Source organism: Pseudophryne corroboree, chromosome 1 (genome assembly GCF_028390025.1).
Source record: "Pseudophryne corroboree isolate aPseCor3 chromosome 1, aPseCor3.hap2, whole genome shotgun sequence".
Classification (NCBI taxonomy): domain Eukaryota; kingdom Metazoa; phylum Chordata; class Amphibia; order Anura; family Myobatrachidae; genus Pseudophryne; species Pseudophryne corroboree.
In genome coordinates this window covers 1,168,030,722-1,168,048,905 of record NC_086444.1, presented here as the reverse complement: position 1 = coordinate 1,168,048,905, position 18,184 = coordinate 1,168,030,722, and the positions used below count along the sequence as shown (strand labels likewise).

The 18,184-nt window shown below is 45.3% G+C and overlaps 1 protein-coding gene across 3 annotated transcripts in view; it reads right to left on the bottom strand.

Annotated features, from left to right (window-relative positions):
* The window catches only part of THNSL2 (threonine synthase like 2), a 65,913-nt gene extending 50,016 nt beyond the window's left edge, over nt 1-15,897 (bottom strand). For 2 of the 3 annotated variants that reach the window (XM_063925084.1, XM_063925096.1), the window contains exon 1: nt 258-479. The gene's annotated coding sequence lies outside the window, so the exon portion shown is untranslated. Of the gene's footprint in view, nt 1-257; nt 480-554; nt 614-15,842 lie in introns of those variants that run through there. The other variant, XM_063925089.1, reaches the window with a different exon arrangement.
* Nucleotides 15,898-18,184: the final 2,287 nt, after the last annotated feature.

Below are 18,184 nucleotides of genomic sequence, written 5' to 3'. Positions count from 1 at the left end.
AACGGTCAGTTGACACCCAGAAACGCCCACTTCCTGTCAATCACTCTGTGGTCAGCACTGCGACTGAAAAGCTTTGCTAGACCTTGTGTGAAACTACTCCAGCCGTTGTGAAAGTACGTTGCGCGTGTGCATTGCGCCGCATACGCATGCGCAGAAGTGCCGTGTTTTTGCATCATCGCTGCGCAGCGAACGTTTTCAGCTAGCAATCAACTCGGAATGACCCCCATAGACCCCACAGTGTAAAGTTCATCTTGTACCTTGTCAGTCTTTGCAGGAGCTTCCTGTGCTGGTCCCACTTGGGGAAGGAACTGCTTTTATATATATATTTTGTTTGCACTGCTTCAGTTTGATGTGAGATCAGTGCTCTGTGCTATAAATGCAGGGATGCAGTTTTATGTGGAAGATTTCTACAAAGTCCCAGCCTGGTCGCACACTTCTTTCCTCTGACGCAGAGAGGTGCCTTTTGCCCCCAGTATCACATGACTGGGATATCTTAAAGAAACAGCTGAATCATAAATTACTAGTGCAAACTCTCTGTAGAACAAAGTACATACAGTATGTGTTTCTGTGCTGCACAGGCCGCCTTGTATTTCATGTTGCTGCAATTTAGTAACTGAAAGAAAAACAAAGAGACCATTTTAGAAAAAATACTGTTACAGTAAACGGTGATGGCAGCTGTTCTTTAGCTAAAGCCTAAAATAAATGAAATCAGAAAGATCCAGTTATTATTGGTAGGCTAAATAATAGGATTTTAATTACCTACCAGTAAATCCTTTTCTTGTAGTCCGTAGAGAATGCTGGGGTCCGCATTAGTACCATGGGGTATAGGGGGTCATTCCGAGTTGATCGCTAGCTGCAGTTGTTCGCAGCGCAGCAATTAGGCTAAAAATCAGCGCAACGTACGGGTACAAAGTCCTTTGTGGTTTTGCACAGGTTCTAGTGAAGCTTTTAGTCGCACGGCACAATGCAAAAAGATTGACAGGAAGGGGGCGTTTCTGGGTGTCAACTGACCATTTTCTGGGAGTGTTTGGAAAAACGCAGGCGTGCCAGGGAAAACGCAGGCGTGGCTGGTGAACGCTGGGCGGGTGTGTGACGTCAAAAGCCAACCCACCAACGTTAGAATCAACGCACACATAGAGTAAGTCCAGGGCTGGTCTTGTTTTGCACAAAATGTTTTTGCAGGCGCTCTGCTGCACAGGCGTTCACACTTCTGCAAAGCGAAAATACACTCCCCTATGGGCAGCGACAATGCGTTTGCACAGCTGCTAAAAACTGATAGCGAGCGATCAACTCGGAATGACCCCCATAGACGGGTCCACTAGGAGCCACTGGCACTTTAAGAGTTTAATAGTGTGGGCTGGCTCCTCCCTCTATGCCCCTCCTACCAGATCCAGACTAGAAACTGTGCCCGAGGAGACGGACAACTTCAAGAGAAGGATTTCACACAGATAGTGGCGAGATTCACACCAGCTCACACAAACAAAGCAAACCAAGCTAACTAGCTTGAAAATTCAGCAAAAGCTGAATAACATTACTGAACCAAGTAACAACGCAGTACGTAACTATGAACAGAGCAGTACTGTACTACGGACTACGAGAAAAGGATTTTACCGGTAGGTAATTAAAATCCTATTTCTCTAACGTCCTAAGTGGATGCTGGGGACTCCGTAAGGACCATGGGGAATAGCGGCTCCGCAGGAGACTGGGCACAAAAGTAAAAGCTTTAGGACTACCTGGTGTGCACTGGCTCCTCCCCCTATGACCCTCCTCCAAGCCTCAGTTAGATTTTTGTGCCCGAACGAGAAGGGTGCACACTAGGTGGCTCTCCTGAGCTGCTTAGTGAAAAGTTTAGTTTTAGGTTTTTTATTTTCAGTGAGACCTGCTGGCAACAGGCTCACTGCACCGAGGGACTAAGGGGAGAAGAAGCGAACTCACCTGCGTGCAGAGTGGATTGGGCTTCTTAGTAGAGATGAGCGGGTTCGGTTCCTCGGAATCCGAACCCGCCCGAACTTCAGTTTTTTTTACACGGGGCCGAGCGACTCGGATCTTCCCGCCTTGCTCGGTTAACCCGAGCGCGCCCGAACGTCATCATCCCGCTGTCGGATTCTCGCGAGGCTCGGATTCTATCGCGAGACTCGGATTCTATATAAGGAGCCGCGCGTCGCCGCCATTTTCACACGTGCATTGAGATTCATAGGGAGAGGACGTGGCTGGCGTCCTCTCCGTTTATAGAGAAGAGAGTGAGACTAGAGTAGAGAGAGACACAGTAGTAATTTTGGGGAGCATTAGGAGGAGTACTTTAGGAGGAGTACTACTACTTGCTGAAGTGATAGATAGATAGATAGATAGATAGATAGATAGATAGATAGATAGATAGATAGATAGTGTGACTGTATAATGTATATCTGACTTGTGGGGGAGACACTGACAGTGGGGAGCAGTTAGAGTCTGAGAGCAGGACTTGCTGCCAGAGTGCCACACTGCCATTGTGACCACACTGACCACCAGTATAATATATATTGTGATTGTCTGCTTAGGAGTACTAATTGCAAGTTGCTGATAGTGTGACCAGTGACCTGACCACCAGTTTAATAATCACCACCAGTTTAATATATATAATATATATATATAATTGTATATAATATATATATAATATTGTATACCACCTACCCGTTTTTTTTTTCTTTCTTTCTTCTTCTTTATACATACTACTATAGTAGCTTACTGTAGCAGTCTGCGGTGCTGCTGAGCTGACAGTGTCCAGCAGGTCCGTCATCAGTCATTACATAATAAATATATATTATATACCTGTCCGGCTGCAGTACTATTGATATTATATATATATATATTGATTTCATCTCATTATCATCCAGTCTATATTAGCAGCAGACACAGTACGGTAGTCCACGGCTGTAGCTACCTCTGTGTCGGCAGTCGCTGGTCCATCCATAATTGTATACCACCTACCCGTGGTTTTTTTTTTTCTTTCTTCTTTATACATACTACTATAGTAGCTTACTGTAGCAGTCTGCGGTGCTGCTGAGCTGACAGTGTCCAGCAGGTCCGTCATCAGTCATTACATAATAAATATATATTATATACCTGTCCGGCTGCAGTACTAGTGATATTATATATATATATATTGATTTCATCTCATTATCATCCAGTCTATATTAGCAGCAGACACAGTACGGTAGTCCACGGCTGTAGCTACCTCTGTGTCGGCAGTCGCTGGTCCATCCATAATTGTATACCACCTACCCGTGGTTTTTTTTTTTCTTTCTTCTTTATACATACTACTATAGTAGCTTACTGTAGCAGTCTGCGGTGCTGCTGAGCTGACAGTGTCCAGCAGGTCCGTCATCAGTCATTACATAATAAATATATCTACCTGTCCGGCTGCAGTACTAGTGTGATATTATATATATATATATATTGATTTCATCTCATTATCATCCAGTCTATATTAGCAGCAGACACAGTACGGTAGTCCACGGCTGTAGCTACCTCTGTGTCGGCAGTCGCTGGTCCATCCATAATTGTATACCACCTACCCGTGGTTTTTTTTTTTTTTTCTTTCTTCTTTATACATACTACTATAGTAGCTTACTGTAGCAGTCTGCGGTGCTGCTGAGCTGACAGTGTCCAGCAGGTCCGTCATCAGTCATTACATAATAAATATATCTACCTGTCCGGCTGCAGTACTAGTGTGATATTATATATATATATATTGATTTCATCTCATTATCATCCAGTCTATATTAGCAGCAGACACAGTACGGTAGTCCACGGCTGTAGCTACCTCTGTGTCGGCAGTCGCTTGTCCATCCATAATTGTATACCACCTACCCGTGGTTTTTTTTTTTTCTTTCTTCTTTATACATACTACTATAGTAGCTTACTGTAGCAGTCTGCGGTGCTGCTGAGCTGACAGTGACCAGCAGGTCCGTCATCAGTCATTACATAATAAATATATATTATATACCTGTCCGGCTGCAGTACTAGTGATATTATATATATATATATATATATATATATATATTGATTTCATCTCATTATCATCCAGTCTATATTAGCAGCAGACACAGTACGGTAGTCCACGGCTGTAGCTACCTCTGTGTCGGCAGTCGCTGGTCCATCCATAATTGTATACCACCTACCCGTGGTTTTTTTTTTTTTTTTCTTCTTTATACATACTACTATAGTAGCTTACTGTAGCAGTCTGCGGTGCTGCTGAGCTGACAGTGTCCAGCAGGTCCGTCATCAGTCATTACATAATAAATATATATTATATACCTGTCCGGCTGCAGTACTAGTGATATTATATATATATTGATTTCATCTCATTATCATCCAGTCTATATTAGCAGCAGACACAGTACGGTAGTCCACGGCTGTAGCTACCTCTGTGTCGGCAGTCGCTCGTCCATCCATAAGTATACTAGTATCCATCCATCTCCATTGTTTACCTGAGGTGCCTTTTAGTTGTGCCTATTAAAATATGGAGAACAAAAATGTTGAGGTTCCAAAATTAGGGAAAGATCAAGATCCACTTCCACCTCGTGCTGAAGCTGCTGCCACCAGTCATGGCCGAGATGATGAAATGCCAGCAACGTCGTCTGCCAAGGCCGATGCCCAATGTCATAGTACAGAGCATGTAAAATCCAAAACACCAAATATCAGTAAAAAAAGGACTCCAAAATCTAAAATAAAATTGTCGGAGGAGAAGCGTAAACTTGCCAATATGCCATTTACCACACGGAGTGGCAAGGAACGGCTGAGGCCCTGGCCTATGTTCATGGCTAGTGGTTCAGCTTCACATGAGGATCGAAGCACTCAGCCTCTCGCTAGAAAAATGAAAAGACTCAAGCTGGCAAAAGCACCGCAAAGAACTGTGCGTTCTTCGAAATCCCAAATCCACAAGGAGAGTCCAATTGTGTCGGTTGCGATGCCTGACCTTCCCAACACTGGACGTGAAGAGCATGCGCCTTCCACCATTTGCACGCCCCCTGCAAGTGCTGGAAGGAGCACCCGCAGTCCAGTTCCTGATAGTCAGATTGAAGATGTCAGTGTTGAAGTACACCAGGATGAGGAGGATATGGGTGTTGCTGGCGCTGGGGAGGAAATTGACAAGGAGGATTCTGATGGTGAGGTGGTTTGTTTAAGTCAGGCACCCGGGGAGACACCTGTTGTCCGTGGGAGGAATATGGCCGTTGACATGCCTGGTGAAAATACCAAAAAAATCAGCTCTTCGGTGTGGAAGTATTTCAACAGAAATGCGGACAACATTTGTCAAGCCGTGTGTTGCCTTTGTCAAGCTGTAATAAGTAGGGGTAAGGACGTTAACCACCTCGGAACATCCTCCCTTATACGTCACCTGCAGCGCATTCATAATAAGTCAGTGACAAGTTCAAAAACTTTGGGCGACAGCGGAAGCAGTCCACTGACCAGTAAATCCCTTCCTCTTGTAACCAAGCTCACGCAAACCACCCCACCAACTCCCTCAGTGTCAATTTCCTCCTTCCCCAGGAATGCCAATAGTCCTGCAGGCCATGTCACTGGCAATTCTGACGAGTCCTCTCCTGCCTGGGATTCCTCCGATGCATCCTTGCGTGTAACGCCTACTGCTGCTGGCGCTGCTGTTGTTGCTGCTGGGAGTCGATGGTCATCCCAGAGGGGAAGTCGTACTCGTAAGCCCACTTTTACTACTTCCACCAAGCAATTGACTGTCCAACAGTCCTTTGCGAGGAAGATGAAATATCACAGCAGTCATCCTGCTGCAAAGCGGATAACTGAGGCCTTGGCATCCTGGGTGGTGAGAAACGTGGTTCCGGTATCCATCATTACTGCAGAGCCAACTAGAGACTTGTTGGAGGTACTGTGTCCCCGGTACCAAATACCATCTAGGTTCCATTTCTCTAGGCAGGCGATACCGAAAATGTACACAGACCTCAGAAAAAGAGTCACCAGTGTCCTAAAAAATGCAGCTGTACCCAATGTCCACTTAACCACGGACATGTGGACAAGTGGAGCAGGGCAGGGTCAGGACTATATGACTGTGACAGCCCACTGGGTAGATGTATGGACTCCCGCCGCAAGAACAGCAGCTGCGGCACCAGTAGCAGCATCTCGCAAACGCCAACTCTTTCCTAGGCAGGCTACGCTTTGTATCACCGGTTTCCAGAATACGCACACAGCTGAAAACCTCTTACGGCAACTGAGGAAGATCATCGCGGAATGGCTTACCCCAATTGGACTCTCCTGTGGATTTGTGGCATCGGACAACGCCAGCAATATTGTGTGCGCATTAAATCTGGGCAAATTCCAGCACGTCCCATGTTTTGCACATACCTTGAATTTGGTGGTGCAGAATTTTTTTAAAAACGACAGGGGCGTGCAAGAGATGCTGTCGGTGGCCAGAAGAATTGCGGGACACTTTCGGCGTACAGGCACCACGTACAGAAGACTGGAGCAACACCAAAAACGCCTGAACCTGCCCTGCCATCATCTGAAGCAAGAAGTGGTAACGAGGTGGAATTCAACCCTATATATGCTTCAGAGGTTGGAGGAGCAGCAAAAGGCCATTCAAGCCTATACAATTCAGCACGATATAGGAGGTGGAATGCACCTGTCTCAAGCGCAGTGGAGAATGATTTCAACGTTGTGCAAGGTTCTGCTGCCCTTTGAACTTGCCACACGTGAAGTCAGTTCAGACACTGCCAGCCTGAGTCAGGTCATTCCCCTCATCAGGCTTTTGCAGAAGAAGCTGGAGACATTGAAGGAGGAGCTAACACGGAGCGATTCCGCTAGGCATGTGGGACTTGTGGATGGAGCCCTTAATTCGCTTAACAAGGATTCACGGGTGGTCAATCTGTTGAAATCAGAGCACTACATTTTGGCCACCGTGCTCGATCCTAGATTTAAAACCTACCTTGGATCTCTCTTTCCGGCAGACACAAGTCTGCTGGGGTTCAAAGACCTGCTGGTGAGAAAATTGTCAAGTCAAGCGGAACGCGACCTGTCAACATCTCCTCCTTCACATTCTCCCGCAACTGGGGGTGCGAGGAAAAGGCTCAGAATTCCGAGCCCACCCGCTGGCGGTGATGCAGGGCAGTCTGGAGCGACTGCTGATGCTGACATCTGGTCCGGACTGAAGGACCTGTCAACGATTACAGACATGTCGTCTACTGTCACTGCATATGATTCTCTCCCCATTGAAAGAATGGTGGAGGATTATATGAGTGACGGCATCCAAGTAGGCACGTCACACAGTCAGTACTTATACTGGCAGGAAAAAGAGGCAATTTGGAGGCCCTTGCACAAACTGGCTTTATTCTACCTAAGTTGCCCTCCCACAAGTGTGTACTCCGAAAGAGTGTTTAGTGCCGCCGCTCACCTTGTCAGCAATCGGCGTACGAGGTTACTTCCAGAAAATGTGGAGAAGATGATGTTCATTAAAATGAATTATAATCAATTCCTCCGTGGAGACATTGACCAGCAGCAATTGCCTCCACAAAGTACACAGGGAGCTGAGATGGTGGATTCCAGTGGGGACGAATTGATAATCTGTGAGGAGGGGGATGTACACGGTGATATATCGGAGGATGATGATGAGGTGGACATCTTGCCTCTGTAGAGCCAGTTTGTGCAAGGAGAGATTAATTGCTTCTTTTTTGGTGGGGGTCCAAACCAACCCGTCATTTCAGTCACAGTCGTGTGGCAGACCCTGTCACTGAAATGATGGGTTGGTTAAAGTGTGCATGTCCTGTTTATACAACATAAGGGTGGGTGGGAGGGCCCAAGGACAATTCCATCTTGCACCTCTTTTTTCTTTAATTTTTCTTTGCGTCATGTGCTGTTTGGGGAGTGTTTTTTGGAAGGGCCATCCTGCGTGACACTGCAGTGCCACTCCTAGATGGGCCCGGTGTTTGTGTCGGCCACTAGGGTCGCTTATCTTACTCACACAGCTACCTCATTGCGCCTCTTTTTTTCTTTGCGTCATGTGCTGTTTGGGGAGTGTTTTTTGGAAGGGCCATCCTGCGTGACACTGCAGTGCCACTCCTAGACGGGCCCGGTGTTTGTGTCGGCCACTAGGGTCGCTTATCTTACTCACACAGCTACCTCATTGCGCCTCTTTTTTCTTTGCGTCATGTGCTGTTTGGGGAGTGTTTTTTGGAAGGGCCATCCTGCGTGACACTGCAGTGCCACTCCTAGATGGGCCCGGTGTTTGTGTCGGCCACTAGGGTCGCTTATCTTACTCACACAGCTACCTCATTGCGCCTCTTTTTTTCTTCTTTGCGTCATGTGCTGTTTGGGGAGTGTTTTTTGGAAGGGCCATCCTGCGTGACACTGCAGTGCCACTCCTAGATGGGCCCGGTGTTTGTGTCGGCCACTTGGGTCACTTAGCTTAGTCATCCAGCGACCTTGGTGCAAATTTTAGGACTAAAAATAATATTGTGAGGTGTGAGGTATTCAGAATAGACTGAAAATGAGTGGAAATAATGGTTATTGAGGTTAATAATACTTTGGGATCAAAATGACCCCCAAATTCTATGATTTAAGCTGTTTTTTAGGGTTTTTTGAAAAAAACACCCGAATCCAAAACACACCCGAATCCGACAAAAAAAATTCGGTGAGGTTTTGCCAAAACGCGGTCGAACCCAAAACACGGCCGCGGAACCGAACCCAAAACCAAAACTCAAAACCCGAAAAATTTCAAGTGCACATCTCTACTTCTTAGGCTACTGGACATTAGCTCCAGAGGGACGATCACAGGCCCAGCCATGGATGGGTCCCAGAGCCGCGCCGCCAGCCCCCTTACAGAGCCAGAAGACTGAAGAGGTCCGGGAAATCGGTGGCAGAAGACGTCCTGTCTTCAATAAGGTAGCGCACAGCACCGCAGCTGTGCGCCATTGCTCTCAGCACACTTCACACTCCGGTCACTGAGGGTGAAGGGCGCTGGGGGGGGGGGGGGCGCCCTGAGACGCAATAAAAACACCTTAGATGGCTAAAAATACATCACATATAGCTCCTGGGCTATATGGATGCATTTAACCCCTGCCAGTTTTTCCTTAAAAAAGCGGGAGAAAGGCTGCCGAGAAGGGGGCGGAGCCTATCTCCTCAGCACACAAGCGCCATTTTCCCTCACAGCTCCGTTGGAGGGAAGCTCCCTGACTCTCCCCTGCAGTCCTGCACTACAGAAACAGGGTAAAACAAGAGAGAGGGGGGGGGCACTAAATTTGGCAGATTAATAATACAGCAGCTATATAAGGGAAAAACACTTATATAAGGTTATCCCTGTATATATATAGCGCTCTGGTGTGTGCTGGCAAACTCTCCCTCTGTCTCCCCAAAGGGCTAGTGGGGTCCTGTCCTCTATCAGAGCATTCCCTGTGTGTGTGCTGTGTGTCGGTACGTTGTGTCGACATGTATGAGGAGGAAAATGGTATGGAGGCGGAGCAATTGCCTGTAATAGTGATGTCACCCCCTAGGGAGTCGACACCTGACTGGATGGTCGTATGGAAGGAATTACGTGATAGCGTCAGCACTTTACAAAAGACTGTTGACGACATGAGACAGCCGGAAAAACAGTTAATACCTGTCCAGGCGTCTCAAACACCGTCAGGGGCTCTAAAGCGCCCGTTACCTCAGATGGTCGACACAGACCCAGACACGGACACTGACTCCAGTGTCGACGGTGAGGAAACAAACGTATTTTCCAGTAGGGCCACACGTTACATGATCACGGCAATGAAGGAGGTTTTGAACATTTCTGATACTACAAGTACCACAAAAAAGGGTGGGGTGTGAAAAAACTACCCGTAGTTTTTCCTGAATCAGATGAATTAAATGAGGTGTGTGATGAAGCGTGGGTTTCCCCCGATAAAAAACTGCTAATTTCTAAAAAATTATTGGCATTATACCCTTTCCCGCCAGAGGTTAGGGCGCGTTGGGAAACACCCCCTGGGGTAGATAAGGCGCTCACACGCTTATCAAAACAAGTGGCGTTACCGTCTCCGGATACGGCCGCCCTCAAGGAGCCAGCTGATAGAAAGCTGGAAAATATCCTAAAAAGTATATACACACACACTGGTGTTATACTGAGACCAGCAATCGCCTCAGCCTGGATGTGCAGTGCTGGGGTGGCTTGGTCGGATTTCCTGACTGAAAATATTGATACCCTGGACAGGGACAGTATATTATTGACTATAGAGCATTTAAAGGATGCATTTCTATATATGCGAGATGCACAGAGGGATATTTGCACTCTGGCATCAAGAGTAAGTGCGCTGTCCATTTCTGCCAGAAGAGGGTTATGGACGCGACAGTGGTCAGGTGATGCGGATTCCAAACGGCATATGGAAGTATTGCCGTATAAAGGGGAGGAGTTATTTGGGGTCGGTCTATCGGACCTGGTGGCCACGGCAACGGCTGGGAAATTCACCTTTTTACCCCAGGTCACCTCTCAGCAGAAAAAGACACCGTCTTTTCAGGCTCAATCCTTTCGTCCCCATAAGGGCAAGCGGGCAAAAGGCCACTCATATCTGCCCCGGGGCAGAGGAAGGGGAAAAAGACTGCAGCAGGCAGCCTCTTCCCAGGAACAGAAGCCCTCCCCCGCTTCTGCCAAGTCCTCAGCATGTCGCTGGGGCCTTACAAGCGGACTCAGGTACGGTGGGGGGTCGTCTCAAGAATTTCAGCGCGCAGTAGGCTCACTCGCAATTGGACCCCTGGATCCTGCAGGTAGTATCTCAGGGGTACAAATTGGAATTTGAGACGTCTCCCCCTCGCCGGTTCCTGAAGTCTGCTTTACCAACGTCTCCCTCCGACAGGGAGGCGGTATTGGAAGCCATTCACAAGCTGTATTCCCAGCAGGTGATAATCAAGGTACCCCTCCTACAACAGGGAAAGGGGTATTATTCCACGCTGTTTGTGGTACCGAAGCCGGACGGCTCGGTGAGACCTATTTTAAATCTGAAATCCTTGAACACTTACATACAAAGGTTCAAATTCAAGATGGAGTCACTCAGAGCAGTGATAGCGAACCTGGAAGAAGGGGACTATATGGTGTCTCTGGACATCAAGGATGCTTACCTCCATGTCCCAATTTGCCCTTCTCACCAAGGGTACCTCAGGTTTGTGGTACAGAACTGTCACTATCAGTTTCAGACGCTGCCGTTTGGATTGTCCACGGCACCCCGGGTCTTTACCAAGGTAATGGCCGAAATGATGATTCTTCTTCGAAGAAAAGGCGTCTTAATTATCCCTTACTTGGACGATCTCCTGATAAGGGCAAGGTCCAGGGAACAGTTAGAGGTCGGAGTAGCACTATCTCAAGTAGTGCTACGACAGCACGGGTGGATTCTAAATATTCCAAAATCGCAGCTGATTCCGACGACGCGTCTGCTGTTCCTAGGGATGATTCTGGACACAGTCCAGAAAAAGGTGTTTCTCCCGGAGGAGAAAGCCAGGGAGTTATCCGAGCTAGCCAGGAACCTCCTAAAACCAGGCCAAGTGTCAGTGCATCAATGCACAAGGGTCCTGGGAAAAATGGTGGCTTCTTACGAAGCGATTCCATTCGGCAGATTCCACGCAAGAACTTTTCAGTGGGATCTGCTGGACAAATGGTCCGGATCGCATCTTCAGATGCATCAGCGGATAACCCTGTCTCCAAGGACAAGGGTGTCTCTCCTGTGGTGGTTGCAGAGTGCTCATCTTCTAGAGGGCCGCAGATTCGGCATTCAGGACTGGGTCCTGGTGACCACGGATGCCAGCCTGAGAGGCTGGGGAGCAGTCACACAGGGAAGAAATTTCCAGGGCTTGTGGTCAAGCCTGGAGACATCACTTCACATAAATATCCTGGAGCTAAGAGCCATCTACAATGCTCTGAGCCTAGCAAGACCTCTGCTTCAAGGTCAGCCGGTGCTGATCCAGTCGGACAACATCACGGCAGTCGCCCACGTAAACAGACAGGGCGGCACAAGAAGCAGGAGGGCAATGACAGAAGTTGCAAGGATTCTTCGCTGGGCAGAAAATCATGTGATAGCACTATCAGCAGTGTTCATTCCGGGAGTGGACAACTGGGAAGCAGACTTCCTCAGCAGACACGACCTCCACCCGGGGGAGTGGGGACTTCACCCAGAAGTCTTCCACATGATTGTGAACCGTTGGGAAAAACCAAAGGTGGACATGATGGCGTCCCGCCTCAACAAAAAACTAGACAGATATTGCGCCAGGTCAAGGGACCCTCAGGCAATAGCTGTGGACGCTCTGGTAACACCATGGGTGTACCAGTCAGTGTATGTGTTCCCTCCTCTGCCTCTCATACCCAAGGTACTGAGGATCATAAGAAGGAGAGGAGTAAGGACTATACTCGTGGCTCCGGATTGGCCAAGAAGGACTTGGTACCCGGAACTTCAAGAGATGCTCACAGAGGACCCGTGGCCTCTACCTCTAAGAAAGGACCTGCTCCAGCAGGGACCCTGTCTCTTCCAAGACTTACCGCGGCTGCGTTTGACGGCATGGCGGTTGAACGCCGGATCCTGAAGGAAAAAGGCATTCCGGATGAAGTCATCCCTACCCTGATCAAAGCCAGGAAGGATGTAACCGTACAACATTATCACCGTATTTGGCGTAAATATGTTGCGTGGTGCGAGGACAGGAAGGCCCCTACAGAGGAATTTCAACTGGGTCGTTTCCTGCATTTCCTACAAACAGGACTGTCTATGGGCCTAAAATTAGGGTCCATTAAGGTTCAGATTTCGGCCCTGTCGATTTTCTTCCAAAAAGAACTGGCTTCAGTTCCTGAAGTACAGACGTTTGTCAAGGAAGTACTGCATATACAACCTCCTTTTGTGCCTCCAGTGGCACCTTGGGATCTAAATGTAGTTTTGGGATTCCTAAAATCACATTGGTTTGAACCACTTTCCACTGTGGACTTAAAATATCTCACATGGAAGGTGGTAATGCTGTTAGCCCTGGCTTCAGCCAGGCGTGTCTCAGAATTGGCGGCTTTATCCTATAAAAGCCCTTACCTAATTTTTCATACGGACAGGGCAGAATTGAGGACTCGTCCTCAATTTCTCCCTAAGGTGGTTTCAGCATTTCACTTGAACCAGCCTATTGTGGTGCCTGCGGCTACTAGGGACTTGGAGGACTCCAAGTTGCTGGACGTAGTCAGGGCCCTGAAAATATGTTTCCAGGACGGCTGGAGTCAGAAAATCTGACTCGCTATTTATCCTGTATGCACCCAACAAGCTGGGTGCTCCTGCTTCTAAGCAGACTATTGCTCGCTGGATTTGTAGTACAATTCAGCTTGCACATTCTGAGGCAGGCCTGCCACAGCCAAAATCTGTAAATGCCCATTCCACAAGGAAGGTGGGCTCATCTTTACAACTTTGCCGAGCAGCTACTTGGTCAGGGGCAAACACGTTTGCTAAATTCTACAAATTTGATACCCTGGCTGAGGAGGACCTGGAGTTCTCTCATTCGGTGCTGCAGAGTCATCCGCACTCTCCCGCCCGTTTGGGAGCTTTGGTATAATCCCCATGGTCCTTACGGAGTCCCCAGCATCCACTTAGGACGTTAGAGAAAATAAGAATTTACTTACCGATAATTCTATTTCTCATAGTCCGTAGTGGATGCTGGGCACCCATCCCAAGTGCGGATTGTCTGCAATACTTGTACATAGTTATTGTTACAAAAATCGGGTTATTATTGTTGAGAGCCATCTTTTCAGAGGCTCCTCTGTTATCATGCTGTTAACTGGGTTCAGATCACAGGTTGTACGGTGTGATTGGTGTGGCTGGCATGAGTCTTACCCGGGATTCAATATCCTTCCTTATTGTGTACGCTCGTCCGGGCACAGTATCCTAACTGAGGCTTGGAGGAGGGTCATAGGGGGAGGAGCCAGTGCACACCAGGTAGTCCTAAAGCTTTTACTTTTGTGCCCAGTCTCCTGCGGAGCCACTATTCCCCATGGTCCTTACGGAGTCCCCAGCATCCACTACGGACTATGAGAAATAGAATTATCGGTAAGTAAATTCTTATTTTTCTCTTACGTCCTAGAGGATGCTGGGGTCTACATCAGTACCATGGGGATGTACCAAAGCAAATGTGTTTGGTATCTGCACACTCAATACAATATCAAGATTTTATAGATGTGTGAGATTCATCACCACACATCCATTGGGAGGAAGCCCCTCTTTTCCAAATAGTGGATAATATCCTATATTTACAGGGGGTGCTGTCAACTACAGTGTACATTCATTGAGGTTTGGAGAGAAAAAAGAAACAGAAGAATCTGTAATATTGACGCACTAACTAAAGCTATTATTAAAATATAACCTTTATTAGATATACATTAAATAAGAGTTGTATTATGAATAATTGGTCCAGACTACAGTGAAACATAGAATTAAAAAATGACAATGACTAACATGTATGTGAGTTAAAGAGATGAAAAAATGTGAATAAAGATTTTTAAAAAATGTGTCCACGTGTGTGTTAATATAAGGTAGCTGTATGGGCATATGTATTGCCAAAATCTATGATCTTTATTGTTCCAAATGATCTATCCCCACTGAATCCGTATTCCTAGATCATGAATCACTGAACTACCATTTAAGAATATAGTAATCCGATTTTTATATATATATATATATATATATATATATATATATATATATATAGTAGTAGATGAAAATTAGGATCCTAAGATTAGAGTGATGTTACTTCACTTTGAGCTGATGGGAATATGGCAGTTCCCGTTTTCAAATCTCACAGCTCACAATTATATCTATACTTGGCTAATATTCCATTATGCTGGGAGTATCAGCACTATATATTGCTTTCATTAGAGGTATGCCAACCCCAATTTTATTAGAAAGCCAACTGTCTGGCAGCACAGAGCATCACTTGTATGGCCCACACTGTTAAAGGAAGTAACCCTTATTTTTTACAGTGTGATTGGACTACCCTATAGGGATATAGTAATCCTACTTCTTATATATATATAGTAGTAATGATCTTAGTTCAGTGGTTAATAGTGTGGATAGAATCATTCATTTGATGGCGACATATGCCCTCCCACTAATGTAAATGAGGAGAATTTTATTTAGATTATAAGGCTAGGCAATTCAAATCTATACATATTGAATATAATAATATATGAAGAGATGGATCTAATCTATCAAAAAGGATTTAGTGATACGTAGATGGGAGCATTACACAGGGTCTATCAACTTCTGACTTTATTATGGCACATAAATTAGACTGTGCTGTCTGGTTTGTGTAATTTTATAACACTTCAGCTACTAGCTGGCTCATTAATGTTGCCAGTGAGATTGCTACAATGTGCTGAGTTAAATGTGCCTGTGGAGTATGTTGCAATTTCCTAGTTCTCATATATTATCAGTTGTGTTTGTTACAAAGTGTGACATTCCACTAGAACAAGAAACTGCTCATATCATACTGATTGAATAGTGCAGATATTGTGACTCTCACAGATACTTAAGTAACTGGTACTGTTCCAGTATGTTATACCATATAAAGCACTTTACAGCTATCAGTCATGCCATTTACATATTATATATTGTATATGTTCCATCCAAAGCTGTTATGGCATACACATTCATTCATTTTTAATATGTAGCCTAAAATCCAGTCAGGTTCTGCTGGGTAGAGATTAATAGTCTCTCCGCTATCCACTGGCACTATTAGCATGCACTGATCATTATATGCCTTCTCATCCATTCACTAATAATAAAGCCTGGTCTCTCTCATAAGTGGAAACAGTTTTTAGCATTCATATATATTAAACATTCATGTATTATATGTGTACACACGTGGACACACTGTGCCCAACACGCGTGTTTCACTGCGCTATAGCAGCTTCGTCAGGGAGCAACACGAGCGTCTCCCGAGGACGGAAATAAGACTGATCTGTATGCTCCAATCAGCAGCCTGTTTCGTGACCACGTGGGTCTGTTATCCTATCATTGCCCGATCCGTGCCTTATACGTCACTGATGACTACCACCACTGTGGTTTGATTTTTAGGCCCACGTGATCGCTCAGGAAGTATCCTGTGCGGTACTTACAGGGAAGGGGATTTGGGCCCACGTGATCGCGGCTTTATAGTGATAATCAGGAAGTATCCTGTGCGGTACTCATAGGGAAGGGGATTTTATCATCACTGTGTCCCCGTCTCTGCATACATTAGTAGGTCTATTTAGTAATCGAAATAGTATTCCAACATGAACTTAATTATTTATGATTTCATGAATCCCTGTCACCTTGTTATTATTGTGACTCATCAATGATCGTGTCACACATATCTCAGTACAAGTACCGTTATCACCCACGCGATAGTAATATAACTATTCCCTTTTTAATAAAAATCATATTGATAATTTTCTTCTCACTAAAAATTATAGTGCCACAGTCACAATTGACCTTATTGGAGTCACACTCCCATTACCCTTTTGGGAATGGTTGTCTCCTTTTTTTCACTTCTCTCCTTAATGGATGTATAACAGCTTTCTTTCACCACTTGTGTAATAAAAATTATTACACAACGATAAACTATAGCCATGTATGTAGGCATGTATGTGTGTGCGCGTGTATATATGTGTATATATATGTATTTTTTACCACTGATAATATATATTGATTGACAACACAAGCCCTAATTAGGGACATAATGTATACTCAATAAAAGATTATTATGGCAACACATCTGACTGTAGGTTTAATATTAAATAAATATTCACCTACCTATCTACTTAATATACTTACCTTGAAGATACTTACCTCCCCCTTAAGATCTATATCATTAGACGCTGGATTATATGATGTCAAATCCATCTATGACTGGAACATATTTAGATATTACTTTTAATGTAATACTGATCTGCTTATGAACCACCCACTGGATATAAACTCATATGTTCATACTGTCATATATGAGATAAGCATCATTAGATGCTGAATGATAGGATACACAATTCATTTGACAATTGGATAGGATAAGATACTCAATTCATTTGACAATTGGAATATACTGTAAAATTATATTCAGTAATTTTAAGAAGATATCACCCATTTGTATTATTCACACATCACTCAAGATGAATATTGTCTAAACAAATGATACCCACACTGACAAGCCATATGTTGAGCTTTGAAAGAAGGAGAGGGCCCCGGAACATGCATGCAGTTATATTACTATCGGGTGGGTGATAACGGTACTAGTACTGAGATATGTGTGACACGATCATTGATGAGTCACAATAATAACAAGGTGACAGGGATTCATGAAATCATAAATAATTAAGTTCATGTTGGAATACTATTTCGATTACTAAATAGACCTACTAATGTATGCAGAGACGGGGACACAGTGATGATATAATCCCCTTCCCTATGAGTACCGCACAGGATACTTCCTGATTATCACTATAAAGCCGCGATCACGTGGGCCCAAATCCCCTTCCCTGTAAGTACCGCACAGGATACTTCCTGAGCGATCACGTGGGCCTAAAAATCAAACCACAGTGGTGGTAGTCATCAGTGACGTATAAGGCACGGATCGGGCAATGATAGGATAACAGACCCACGTGGTCACGAAACAGGCTGCTGATTGGAGCATACTAATCAGTCTTATTTCCGTCCTCGGGAGACGCTCGTGTTGCTCCCTGACCATAGTTGCCAATTCAGCTTATAACAAGCGGAATTGGGCTTGTTTTTTCTTCTGGTTGCTTATTTTTTTGGGTGGTTGCTTGTTGCTTGTTTTTGGGCTTATAATTTTTTTTTGCTGCTTGTTTTTGGGCTTCTTTTGTTTTTAGGTATCACTGACACCGACTTTCAGAGATAATTAGTCATTCATCCATATAACACAGATCCTCACACAGACATACTGTAGGTGAGACGTTGTGGATGAATAGAGTCTTAAAGAAATGATTATGAGTCATTCATTATGTCTATTGTTGCCGACTGCCGGTTGTGTGTATTCAGTAGGGCTAATTTGTTTTTAACAATGACAACAACAAAGACACTGACCAGACACACAACAGTGAAGCAATTCAGGACCACTTTATGTGGTATTCTTTATGTCAGATATGGTTTAAGACGCTTGGGTATTTGTTGCAAGGATTTTAAACCAACTACCAATATGCTTCAGCGCTTCA